The sequence below is a fragment of the Mobula birostris genome, chromosome 1 (genome assembly GCF_030028105.1).
Source record: "Mobula birostris isolate sMobBir1 chromosome 1, sMobBir1.hap1, whole genome shotgun sequence".
Lineage (NCBI taxonomy): Eukaryota > Metazoa > Chordata > Chondrichthyes > Myliobatiformes > Myliobatidae > Mobula > Mobula birostris.
This window is the reverse complement of record NC_092370.1, coordinates 124708209-124722559: the sequence shown is the minus strand read 5'-3', so window position 1 is coordinate 124722559 and position 14351 is coordinate 124708209. Positions and strand designations below refer to the sequence as shown.

The 14351-nt window shown below is 41.0% G+C and overlaps 1 long non-coding RNA gene across 2 annotated transcripts in view; it reads left to right on the top strand.

Annotated features, from left to right (window-relative positions):
- LOC140204531 (uncharacterized) overlaps nt 1–14093 on the top strand; it is a 36575-nt gene extending 22482 nt beyond the window's left edge. Inside the window, exons 2-3 of one of the 2 annotated variants that reach the window (XR_011887677.1) lie at nt 11538–11755; nt 13932–14093. This is a non-coding gene — a long non-coding RNA (uncharacterized lncRNA). Of the gene's footprint in view, nt 1–4931; nt 6229–11537; nt 11756–13931 lie in introns of those variants that run through there. The other variant, XR_011887669.1, reaches the window with a different exon arrangement.
- Nucleotides 14094–14351: the final 258 nt, after the last annotated feature.

The window sequence follows — 14351 nt, the reverse complement described above, 5'->3', positions numbered from 1 at the left end:
GCAAGGTAGCTTAGCTGTTAGTGTAATGCTATAACAGTGCCAGTGACCTGGTTCAATTCTCGCCACTGTCTGTAAGGAGTTAGTACGTTTTCTCCATGACTGCCTGAGTCTTTGGATACTGTTGAGGGGTTGGCCTACCAGGAGATAGTTGCAGCAATCATGTCTCTCGTATGGAATCTGGCTCTGTGGCTCAGAGTGGAAAGTAGAAGAGGAGAGCAGAGGTGATGGGGGGTTCAATAGTTAGGGAACCGAGAGGAGATTATGTGGACATGAAAGAGACTCCTGGGTGGTATGTTACCTCCCAGTGCCAAGGCCAGGGTCATCTCAGATTGGGTTCACAGCATTCTTAAGGGGGAAGGTAAGTAGCCAGAAGTCAAGGCATTGGTACCATCTGTTATATTTGTTCTTAATAAAGACAAACTCAGTGTGGGTAAACATTAAAACATTTTACTACTGAACGACTGTTCAACACTGAGCACATGCAACCAGGTCACATTTTAAGCTTCTGGGTCCTTAAAACCATAAGACATAGAGGCCAAGTTAGGCTATTCAGCCCATCAAGTCTGCTCCACTATTCCATCATGGATCCCACTCAACCCCGTACACCTGCCCTCTCGCTATATCCTTTGATGCCCTGACCGATCAGGAAATGATCAACTTCCGCCTTAAATATACAAATGGACTTTGCCTCCACCGCAGTCTGTGCCAGAACATTCCACAGATTTTCTACACTCTGGCTAAAATATTCCTCCTAACCTCTGTTCTAAAGGGTCACCGCTCAATTTTGAGACTGTGCCCATTAGCTCTGGACATTCTCACGATAGGAAACATCCTCTCCATGTTCACCTTATCTAGTCCTTTCAGCATTCAGTAGGTTTCAATGACATCCCTCTGCATTCTTCTAAATTCCCGCGAGTACAGGCCCAAAGCTGCCAAACTTCCTCGTATGTTATCCCCTTCATTCCTGAAATCATCCTCGTGAACTTCCTCTGGACTCTCTCCAATGACAACACATCTTTTTTAAGATATAGGGCTCAAAACTGTTGACAATACTTGGGTCCCAGCATTGCCCACTGGGAACTGAAGTTCTTTATTATGCACACATATAATAGCACATCTTCTCCTTTAAAGAAAAACCAACACAATACAATGTGCACATAAACCTGCAATGAACAATAATCCTTTCCAGTGAAGATATCTATATGAATTTCAATTGTAATGAGCAAATGCAGTCCCTAAACCACTCATTAACTTTCAATCATTCTCTGAGGTGGTTTAATGATCCATTTTGGTCTGCTGTATGTTTCCACATTTTGCTTGCATTTGGTGCATTAATATTTGTGACTTTCTGAGAACTCTGATCAACATGTTCATTTTTTACATCCGCTGGCCTCTTTGGTGTACTGACAGGCGATGTGTCACAGCTGTAGGTTGGAGCTTGTGGTTGCAGATCCACATGGTTCCTTCGCAGAATTGTTCCTCACTCCATCTGGCTCTGGTAGGAAAGTGGAGCAACTTCCTCTTGCACATATCCTGTCATGGACTATGTGCCAGAGTCGTGATCTCAGATTCACAATTGTCCTCCAGGCTTCAGGATGGTAGGCATGGTCATGTCATGCTACTATTTCTGTTTTCCTTTCTTTCTCACTTTAGCCAGTTTGACCTTGTGTGCTCCTTTAGGTGTCAGCAGGTTTTTGTGCACTGGAAGGTTAGTGCATATGTGTCGACCCATCAGCATTTGGGCTGGTGAAAGGTCATTTTACAGTGGCACACTTCTGAAAATCTTTAGACTCCTGTGAGTATCCACTCATCCATCTTGTGCCTTCTTCATGAGGACCTTCACTACCTTGACCAAACGCTTGCTAGGGCATTAGATTTTGGGTGATGTGGGGTTGAAGTTTTATGTTGAAACCCCCAATCAGTGGCAAAGAACTCAAATTCACAGCTTGAAAATTTTGGACCATTATCTGATACCAATTCATGTAGAACTCCATGCTTTGTAAACAGAGCTTTCAGGAAGGTGATGACCACTTTGCTGGATGTTTATCGCAGTGTTCTATCCTCTGGGTAATTGGAAAAGTAGTCTGTTTTAACAAAATGACTCTTCTCATTACAATCAAACAAATCCACTCCAACTTTCAAGTACGGCCTGTCTCCTACAGGACGTGGTGTAAGTCATTTTGCTTGCTGCTTTGGTCAGTAGGTAAAACATAATTCAAATGAAGCAGTGTTCTGGCTGATGTCTTGGTTCACTTCCCAAGCTCTATGTTTACATTTTTCCTCACCAAGTTACCCTTCGTGTATCTTCGGAAGCATTTCCTCATGTAGTGACGCTGGAATCACAAACTTGTTCCCTTTGAAGACCATATCTTCCACTATTGACAGTTCAACTCTGCATGCCCAATAATCCCAAATACACATTGGGCTGTCATTCTTAGTTGCTGCCCATGCTTTCTATGTTGTATCTTAGAATACTTTCATTGTTTCATCCGTCCCTGCTGCTGTCCTAATCTTCTCTGTTCTATCAAGAGGTATTGGAATGGAGGTGAAAATTATGTCAACATAAGCCTGTATATCTGCGTTCATCTCTTGGTCACACTTTTCTTTCTTGATAACTGCACGAAACAGTGTATCAGCAGCAACCATATATTTTCCCAGTGTGTACGTCATCTTCATATCATATTTCTGCAGCCTTATCAACATGCACTGTATCCTCATGGGACAGTCATTCAGTGTTCTGGATATAATTGAGACCAGCGACTTATGGTCCATATCCACTTCAAAAGCTAATACATAGATGTACTGATAGAACTTCTTGCATGCCTATATGCTGGTGAGAAACTTCTTCTCTATCTGTGCATAACTGGCTTCCGCACTTGTTAAAGCCTTTGATGCACAGGCCAGGCCATAGGTTCCTATTTGCCATCATGCTGTTGCAGTAATACTGCTACAAGGCTGTACCGGGATGCATTAGCTGAGAACTTAGTACATCTTTTTGGATCATAAAACTTCAACACGGGCTCTTCAGTTAAAATTCTTTTGAGCCTCTGGAAACACACATCTTGCTTGTGAGAGCAAATACACTTATTTCACTGCTCAAGGAGTGATCTAAGTGGTACTGACACAGTAGACAGTCGAGGGATGAACTTAGCCAAATAGGTCACTATCCCTAAGAAACATTTCACCTCCTGTTTGTTTTGGGGTCTCTCCATATTTTCAATGGCTGACATTTTTCTTGGGTCACACTTCACTCCCTCTTTAGATATGACATCTCCTATGAAAGTCAGTGTCTTAACACCAAACTCACATTTCTCTTTACTTAATTTCAAATTGACATTCTGTGTCACATCAAGCACTTGTCTCAGTCATGCATCATGTTCATCCTTGGTGGACCCCCCAGAAGATGATATCATCCATCATGGTCTCAGTACCAGGTATGCCTTCAAAGATTATGTGGATGGTTTTATGGTAGACTTCTGGTGTGGACAGAATCACATACGGTAGCCAAAGAAAACAATATTTTTCTTGTGGTGCATAAAAGTACACAGTCTTGAACTTGCCTCATCAAACTTCATCTGCCAAAACCCAGAAGGCACATCGAGATTGCTAAACCACTTGGCATCTGCAGACTAGGACATGATCTCCTCCCATGTTTGCAATTTAAAATGCCCCCTTTTGATGGCTTTATTGAGATCTTATGGATCTCGACCAGGGTTTCCAAACCAGGGTTCCGCAGAACACTAGGGTACCACGAGAGGTCGTGATAAAAAAAAACATCAATTTTTGAACTTCGCACAATGTGTGATGCTAGTGCTCATAGTGTTGTGCAGTGACCAAGCAGCCCCGTTAGCAATCTCATTACTGTTCAGCGGTGCATAGTAGTACAGTGTTTATTTGGTTGAGTCCTCTCCTTCCTGAATTACCTTCCCCAATTTCTCCTTCCACACTGCCGACTGACTTATGGGAGTAAACAAACTCAACCGGTGTAGTATAAAATTGGAGGGAAATTTTCATTCTGAAGACAGTCCAATGTGGCAATTTTTGAAGAGGAGGATTCTAGCCCTAGACCTACGTACAATTCTGATAAGGTTAATGATGAAAAATTATAATCTCTGAGTCATTTCTTTGCATAAGTACAACAACGGACACAAACAAGTCAGCCTTAACAATGAAAGCTGTTTATCAATGGGTTTTACATGGATCCAAGTGTCTATTCCATTGTGCCTAGTCTGTGGCAAACAACTTACGAATGCAGCAATGGTGCCAGCAAAATTGAAAAGACACTTAACTACAAATCACAGTTATATCATACGTAAAATGCTGATTATTTTAAATGGCTATTGGAATATCAAAATGAGCAGAGTAAAGCTTTTGTTAATAAAGTCACAGTCAGTAAAAAGATCCCAGGAAGAAAGTTACTTAGTAGCAGAACTTTTTACCGAGAAAAGGAAAAGTCAAACGGTTGGTGAGAACCAGCTTGTAAAATTATAGTGGGTAAAGTGCTGGGGCAAGATACAGTATGAGAAATTGAAAAAATTTCACTCTCAAGCAGTGCGAGAAGTCAATGTATTGATGACATGTCACATGATGCTGAAGACATTTTGTGTGATAAACTGAACAAAACCATAGCTTCTCAATTCAGGTTGATGAGTCAACAGATTCAACCAATAAATGTCATTTGTAAGATTTGTAGATGATGATAAAATTCAGGAAAACTTTTTCTGGTGCAAGGAACTGCCCAAAACAAGCAAAGGACAAGATATATTTAATGTTTTGTGTCCATATCTGGAAACAAAAGTTCTGTCTTGGAGGAACTGTGATGGCACCTGTACTGATGGTGCCCCAACAATGGTTGACTCTATGAGAGGTTTCGTTTCTCTTGTAGTAAAAGAAAATTCTGACACTGTCATAACATACTGCTTTCTTCACAGAGTGGTGTGGATGTCAAAAACACTTGGAGATGAAATGAAAAAGTTCTGGATGATGCTACACAAATGGTTGACTTTATAAACAAAGACCATTTCATTCAAGAATGTTTAAAAACTGGGTGAAAAACTGGACAAATAGCATGCCAATCTCCAGCTACATACAGAAATCCGGTGGCTTCGCAGAGGAAGAGTTCTCAACAGGGTGTTTGAGCTGAAAGGTGAATTGCAGGAGTGCTTTCAAGAAAATAGTAGGCCAGATTTTACAGAGTGCTTTGAAGATGAAGAATGGCTTCAGAAACTAGCCTACTTAGCAGATATTTCTCATCATATGAACTAGTTGACCAAGTCTCTGCAAGGCTCTGGAGAAAATGTTTTGTCTTCACGAGACAAGATGCTTGGGTTTAGTAGGAAACTGAATCTTTGGAAAAATCATGTTGCAAAAGGAAATCTTGAAATGTTCCAACTGCTGCTTGGGCTTGAGAGTGAAGAAGGATATCAGGAAGTCTCAAGTCTTACTGAAAACCATCTAGAAGAACAGCAGAAGAAAATGGAACAGTATTTTTCCTCCCTTTTAACACAAGTGTATGGCTGGGTGAGGGACTCTTTCTCCAAGTCTTCTGTTTAACCTGAGAACTTGACTTTGAGAGAAGAGGAAGAACATTGTGAGCTGCAGTCTGATCATGCACTCAAGATAAGATTCACTGACCTGTCCCTGAACAAGTTCTGGATTTTTGTGAAAGAAGAGTGCCCTGCCATTCATGGGAAAACAATGAACATATTACTGTAGTTTTCAACTTCTTTCATGTATGAGCAAGCTTTTTCTTGTTTAACAAGCTTCAAGAGCAAGGATAGAAATGGCCTCACTTCAGTTGAATGTGAAATCTGTGTGTGCTTATCTCAAGTTCAACCTAGAATTGAATATTGGCGCAGCAAAGAACAAGCATAAGTTTCACATGCTAGGTCTATATTCACATACTCGGCAGAGGATGGCACTTGGGAGGCTGTAACGGAGAGGCTGGTTTGGAAGCTAATGGAGTTTTCGGACAGATGGACTCAGTGTCGGCTGTGGTCGGCTGCTTCCAAGGTATCAGCAAGTTGACGGTGCCTGGAAGTTTATGGCAGGGAGTTTCTCCCTTTTGCCGCCTGCTATTGGGGACTCGGGAGTCGATCGACTCGGGACTTTGAGACTTTTTTTTTTACTGTGCCCATGGTCTGTTCTTTATCAAAGTATGGTATTGCTTTGCACTGCTGTAACTATATGTTATAATTATGTGGTTCTGTCAGTGTTAGTCTTTGGTCTGTCTTGTTTTCTGTGCTATCACTCCAGAGAAACAATGTATCATTTTTAATGCATGTATGCATTTCTAAATGACAATAAAAGAGGACTGAGTGTTCTCATAATCTAATCTAATCTAATAGTTGAGTCTAATCATGTCACTTAAGTAAGAAAATGTTTTTTCAAAACATGTTGTATAAGATTGTGTCTTTGTCTATATTTTAATTCATATTGCTTTGGCTTATGGTTTTTGGTAACTTTACTGTTCAACATTGTCAATAAATTTTCATGTTGTAAATAACATTAATTAAGATCAATTTACAACAGTTATTTAAATTAAATCTATCGAGTTTACCTTTAGAAAAATTAAATCTCATTTTGGCTTAAGCCAGTTATTTAACAGAAATTTATTATGATTGCCTTATAACCATATAACAATTACAGCATGGAAACAGGCCATCTCGGCCCTTCTAGTCCGTGCCGAACTCTTACTCTCACCCAGTCCCACCGACCTGCACTCAGCCCATAACCCTCCATTCCTTTCCTGTCCATATAGCTATCCAATTTAACTTTAAATGACAACATCGAACCTGCCTCAACCACGTCTGCTGGAAGCTTGTTCCACACGGCTACCAAACTCTGAGTAAAGAAGTTCCCCCTCATGTTACCCCTAAACTTTTACCCTTTAACTCTCAACTCATGTCCTCTTGTTTGAATCTCCCCCACTCTCAATGGAAAAAGCCTATCCACGTCAACTCTATCTATCCCCCTCAATTTTAAATATCTCTATCAAGTCCCCCCCAACCTTCTATGCTCCAAAGAATAAAGACCCAATTTGTTCAACCTTTCTCTGTAACTTAGGAGATGAAACCCAAGTAACATTCTAGTAAATCTTCTCTGTACTCTCTCAATTTTGTTGACATCCTTCCTATAATTTGGTGACCAGAACTGTACACAATACTCCAAATTTGGCCTCACCAATGCCTTGTACAATTTCAACATTACATCCCAACTCCTATACTCAATGCTCTAATTTATAAAGGCCAGCATAACAAAAGCTTTCTTCACCACCCTATCCCCATGAGATTCCACCTTCAGGGAACTATGCACCATTATTCCTAGCTCCCTCTGTTCTGCAGCATTCTTCAATGCCCTACCATTTACCATGTATGTCCTATTTTGATTAGTCCTACCAAAATGTAGCACCTCACACTTCTCAGCATTAAACTCCATCTGCCATCTTTCAGCCCACTCTTCTAACTGGCTTAAATCTCTCTGCAAGCTTTGAAAACCTACTCCATTATCCACAACTCCACCTATCTTAGTATCATCTGCATGCTTACTAATTCAATTTACCACCCCATCTTCCAGATCATACAATATATATGACAAATAACATTGGACCTAGTACGTATCTCTGAGGCACACCACTAGACACTGGCCTCCAATCTGTCAAACAGTTATCCACCACTACTCTCTGGCGTTTCCCATCCAGCCACTGCTGAATCCATTTTACTACTTCAATATTAATACCTAACGATTGAACCTTCCTAACTAACCTTCCATGTGGAACCTTGTCAAAGGCCTTACTGAAGTCCATACAGGCAACATCCACCACTTTACCCTCATCAACTTTCCTAGTAACTTCATCAAAAAATTCAGTAAGATTTGTCAAACATGACCTTCCGCGCACAAATCCATGTTGACTGTTCCTCATCAGACCCTGTCTATCCGGATAATTATATATATACCATCTCTAAGAATACTTTCCATCAATTTACCCACCACTGACGTCAAACTCACAGGCCGATAATTGCTAGGTTTACTCTGAGAACCCTTTTTAAACAATGGAACAACATGAGCAATACACCAATCCTCCAGCACCATCCCCATTTCTAATGACATTTGAAATATTTCTTTCAGAGCCTCTGCTATTTCCACACTAACTTCCCTCAAGGTCCTAGGGAATATCTTGTCAGAAACTGGAGACTTAGCCACTTTTATATTCCTTAAAAACGCCAGTACCTCTGCTTCTTTAATCATCATAGTTTCCATAACTACCCTACTTGTTTCCCTTACCTTACACAATTCAATATCCTTCTCCTTAGTGAATACTGAAGAAAAGAAATTGTTCAAAATTTCCCCCATCTCTTTTGGCTCCGCACATAGCCGTCCACTCTGATTCTCTAAGGGACCAATTTTATCCCTCACTATTCTTTTGCTACTAATATAACTGTAGAAACACTTCGGCTTTATTTTCACCTTACTTGCCAAAGCAACCTCGTATCTTCTTTTAGCTTTTCTAATTTATTTCTTAAGATTCTTTTTACATTCTTTATATTCCTCAAGCACCTCATTTACTCCAAGCTGCCTATATTTATTGTAGATCACATCAAAGTTGCTGGTGAATGCAGCAGGCCAGGCAGCATCTCTAGGAAGAGGTACAGTCGATGTTTCGGGCTGAGACCCTTCATCAGGACTAACTGAAAGAAGAGCTAGTAAGAGATTTGAAAGTGGGAGGGGGAGGGGAAGATCCAAAATGATAGGAGAAGGCAGGAGGGGGAGGGATGGAGCCAAGAGCTGGACAGTTGATTGGCAAAAGGGATATGAGAGGATTATGGGACAGGAGGTCTAGGGAGAAAGAAAAGGCAGGGGGGGAACCCAGAGGATGGGCAAGGGGTATATTCAGAGGGACAGAGGGAGAAAAAGGAGAGTGAGAGAGAGAATGTGTGTATAAAAATAAATAACGGATGGGGTCTGAGGGGGAGGTGGGGCATTAGCGGAAGTTTGAGAAGTCAATGTTCATGCCATCGGGTTGGAGGCTACCCAAATGGAATATAAAGTGTTGTTCCTCCAACCTGAGTGTGGCTTCATCTTGACAGTAGAGGAGGCCGTGGATAGACATATCAGAATGGGAATGGGACATGGAATTAAAATGTGTGGCCACTGGGAGATCCTGCTTTCTTTGGCAGACAGAGCGTAGGTGTACAGTGAAACGATCTCCCAGTCTGCGTCTGGTCTCGCCAATATATAGAAGGCCACATCAGGAGCACTGGGCGCAGTATATCACCCCAGCCATCTCACAGGTGAAGTGTCGCCTCACCTGGAAGGACTGTCTTGGGCCCTGAATGGTGGTGAGGGAGGAAGTGTAAGGGCATGTGTAGCACTTACTCTGCTTACAAGGATAAGTGCCAGGAGGGAGATCAGTGGGGAGGGATGGGGGGGACGAATGGACAAGGAAGTCGCGATCCTCTTGCCCCTCTGATTCTGTCACACCTGAAGCAACGAAATCCAGGAATATTTAGTTGCCAATCACACCTCTCCTGCAACCATGTTTCACAAATAGCTACAACATCATATTTCCAGGTATCAATCCATGCTCTAAGCTCATCTACCTTTCTTACAATGCTCCTAGCATTAAAATAGATGCATTTAAGAAACTCTCCACCTCTTACTCTCTGTTTATCCCTAATGGCGCAAACAATTTCGTTATCTTTTTCTTCCTTCTCCTCTACATCTTTGGTCTGAGTGTTCCCGTTCTCTGTCCCCTGCCTATCCTCCCTCACACACTGTCTACTAGCTTTCCCTATTTGTGAACTAACCTCCTCTCTCCTAGTCTCTTCAATTTGATTCCCACCCCCCAACCATTCTAGTTTAAAGTCTCCCCACTAGCCTCCGCAAATCTTCCTGCCAAGATATTGGTCCTCCTAGGATTCAAGTGCAACCCATCCTTTTTGTACAGGTCACATCTGTGCCAAAAGATATCCTAATGATCCAGACACTTGAATCCCTGCCCCCTGCTCCAATCCCTCAGCCATGCATTTATCCTCCAGCTCATTCCATTCCTACTCTCACTGTTGAGTGGCACAGGCAGTAATCCCGAGATTACTACCTTTATGGAGTTTTTAAAATTTATGAGATCAATTTGAAAAAGGTAAGCTAAGCTTAACTACCTGTTATTTTCCAGAAAAGTTGGCTAAAAATTCATCCTCTACTCAAAAGAGCATTGACAATTAGTTTTGGACTATTATGTCTACAATTTACTGATCACAATAATGTACCATGAGCTGTAGATATAATAATTTTTACGCAGGTGTTCCCTGAGACCTGAAAATTATTTCAACGTTTCCTCCAGGGTAAGTAAGTTGAGAAAGGCTGGTATGGACATATCCACAATGTTCCATTTTTCTTTTGCACAATGACCAGTAAACTGGGGTTCTTCAATTTTCTATATGACATTTATCTGTTCCGTGCATGCTAGTTCTTGTTTGAGTTTATCTCTAGATGCAAACAGAACTTTCCTGCTTGCACGAATTTTGCATACACCAGGTAAGCATCCGAGCCCCTCAAAGACATTTGCATACTCTTCAATGAGTGTTGGGTGATCATCTTTGGTCTATGAAGCCAGTATGAAAACTCTTTTCACAGGCACTCAGACCTAACATTGGCTGTACAGGTCCACAATCCCTTATTCAAAATCCTTGGGGCCAGTTGCATTTCGGAACTCAGAATTTTTCGGATTTCAGAAAATTGTTAATTATATTGCATGAGTACAACAATGGACACAAACAAGTCAGCCTTAACAATGAAAGCTGTTTATCAATGGGTTTTACATGGATCCAAGTGTCTATTCCATTGTGCCTAGTCTGTGGCAAACAACTTACGAATGCAGCAATGGTGCCAGCAAAATTGAAAAGACACTTAACTACAAATCACAGTTATATCATACGTAAAATGCTGATTATTTTAAATGGCTATTGGAATATCAAAATGAGCAGAGTAAAGCTTTTGTTAATAAAGTCACAGTCAGTAAAAAGATCCCAGGAAGAAAGTTACTTAGTAGCAGAACTTTTTACCGAGAAAAGGAAAAGTCAAACGGTTGGTGAAAACCAGCTTGTAAAATTATAGTGGGTAAAGTGCTGGGGCAAGATACAGTATGAGAAATTGAAAAAATTTCACTCTCAAGCAGTGCGAGAAGTCAATGTATTGATGACATGTCACATGATGCTGAAGACATTTTGTGTGATAAACTGAACAAAACCATAGCTTCTCAATTCAGGTTGATGAGTCAACAGATTCAACCAATAAATGTCATTTGTAAGATTTGTAGATGATGATAAAATTCAGGAAAACTTTTTCTGGTGCAAAGAACTGTCCAAAACAAGCAAAGGCCAAGATATATTTAATGTTTTGTGTCCATATCTGGAAACAAAAGTTCTGTCTTGGAGGAACTGTGATGGCACTCCAACAATGGCTGGCTCTATGAGAGGTTTCGTTTCTCTTGTAGTAAAAGAAATTTCTGACATTGTCGTAACGTACTGCTTTCTTCACAGAGTGGTGCGGATGTCAAAAACACTTGGAGATGAAATGAAAAAAGTTCTGGATGATGCTACACAAATGGTTGACTTTATAAACAAAGACCATTTCATTCAAGAATGCTTAAAAACTGGACAAAGAGCATGCCAATCTCCAGCTACATACAGAAATCCGATGGCTTAGCAGAGGAAGAGTTCTCAACAGGGTGTTTGAGCTGAAAGATGAATTGTGAAAGGTGAACCAGTGTGTGTGGACTTTAGGACCAGGGGAGCTCTGGACCTACGCACATCCTCCCGTATACTTTAAATCATCTCTAGATTACTTATAATACCTAATACAATGTAAATGCTATGTAAATAGTTGTTATATTGTATTGTTTAGGGAATACCAACAAGAAAAAAAGTCTGTACATGCTCAAACAACGAGTGCTGGAGAGAGATCTTCCGGGTTTTCCTGATCCGTGTTCTTTTACAAATACTGTTACAGTTTATTTATAGAGTAATATACTGATAAATGAAATAGTGGGGTAATTATAGACCATAAATACAGTAGCACATTTTATTTCCAACAAAAACATTCAATAAAACATACAAATATGCAGTTTCAAATTAACCAAATCAAACACATGGTAAATGACTTATTGGAATAAATGTAGAACGTAAATACTCTAGGACGTATACAGGTTCAAACTAAGCTAAGTACTTACAGGTACCTCTAGTTAAGTTACATTACGTCTGGCAAACAAAGCTAAATACTCTACAGGTACCTGATGTGCCAAGAACAGGATTCTGCTAGTGCGACCACATCACACCTGAGTGATGTCAGCTGGTGGCGTGCCAAACAAGCCTTGTTACAACACGCTCCACACTCCATGAGAAAAACTTCAGTTTTTAGAGCTTTTCAGATTTCAGGATTTTAGATAAGGGATTGTGGACCTGTACTAGCTTTTCTGCAATCAGTAGATGTGCCTTTAGGTGCAGCCCCTGGTGCTTGAAGGTCACTATCCAGCCCCAATTACTGGAAAATTCTCTCCAGTATAGCCTATCACTTTTAACTTCACTGCATAGATCTTGCTCTTTACTTTGAGAGGGTTGTAATCATTCATGGATAACAGATTCACCTGTGCTCCGGTGTACAGCTTAAAAGGAATTACTGTCTCATTCACAGTCACTGGAACAACCCATTCTGTTTTACCAACACCAGCAGTCTGTAAGGAATCCACAAAGACTTCCACCATTTCCTCATCAACTATGTGCACCTTTCTTTTGGTAGCCCCAGCTTTGAAGCACTTTGCAAAATGGTCCGTCTTCCCACAATTATTGCAGGACATTCCATAAGCAGCATACACCTTTGTAACATGACTACCTCCACATTTGCTGTATTTACTGTTTGAGCCTTCCTTTCTGCTCTGCTGTTGCTTTGCGAAATGTCTTGTGCACTGCTCCTCTGTTTTCACAGCATGCACAGTTGTGTCTGCCCTGTGCAGCACCTTAATTCGTGCCCGTGTGGTTTCTGCTGCCCTACAAATATCGGCAGCCTTTTCCAGCATCACATCTTTTTCACACAGCAATCTTTCTCTGAGCCCATTATCTGGGATTCCGCAAAATATTACCTCTCCAACTAATGAGTTTCTCAAATCTCCAAACTCACAGGACCTACTCAGTGTGTATCGCTCGGCTTAAATGTTGGTCAAAGCTATCATCATTTTTCTGGTCACATGGAAAAAAACTTATATCTCTCAGACATGATACTTTCACTTGGGACAAAATACTCCTCAAATGTTATCATCAGAGTGTCCAATGAAAAAAGGTGTCTCATCAATTTGAAAGCTGTTACAGATTCTCAAGGCAACTTCACCAACTACTTGCAGAAAAATAGATGCTTTCAATTTTTCCTCACCCCCTCCTGCTCTGCTAGTTGCTAAATATATGTTGAATCGCTGTTTGAAGCGTTTCCAGTTAACAGTTAATTTGCCAGTAAACTGCATAGATATGGGAGGACTTCGGTTATCCATGATGGGAGCTCACAGCCTCTCACCTGAATTTCTTGGTGAATTTGGTGAACTTCGGGACACAGCTGAAGCCTCTCTGAATCAGGTCTGCTTCTCTCCGTCCTAGTATCTCTTCCTCAGTTGCTCACGGTATTCATTTACTCTGTGTTCAGACCTCATGCCATCTTCTGACACCATGTTACATTTGTTCTTCACAAGGAGAAACTTAGTGTGGGTAAACGTTAGAACCTTTTGTAACATCCTGGGGAAGGTTTCACTGCTAATGTAATGGCTTCCCTGTAGCTGCAGTGTTTGGGTTATGACTAGAGATAACGGGGCCTTTGCGCTGTCCAATGAGGGGAGTGTTTTTTTCTTTCTTGTGTGCCTGAGAGTGAAGGATTCACAGTCTTTTGTTTGTCAGAAGACAGAGAGAGAAGATGTCACAACGGAGAGGTCATAGACTGCAGGATGGAGTGGACTTGGAATGGGGCCAGGAGTTGATGATGCCTGGGGAGAAATCGATGGGGAACTAATGGATGGAAAACCATAAGCTCCAACGTGCACATTTGACTGTTTCCTTAAAATAGGCCCTTTTTCTTTTTGTTCTCTTTACCAACCCTATAATCAAATTAAGAGTTATAAAGATCAATTGTTTAATTGCATATGGTGTACTGTTTGATATTTCATGGTACTAATTTGTAACAGGGTAACACATCATGCAGCATCCAAACAAATGAGATTTCACAAGTTTGGCGGACCCGGAGACTATCTTCCCCTAGACTAACGCTGTCGGCCAAACCTGAGGGTTACAATTGTGGGGGCTCATCTGGGATTGATTTTG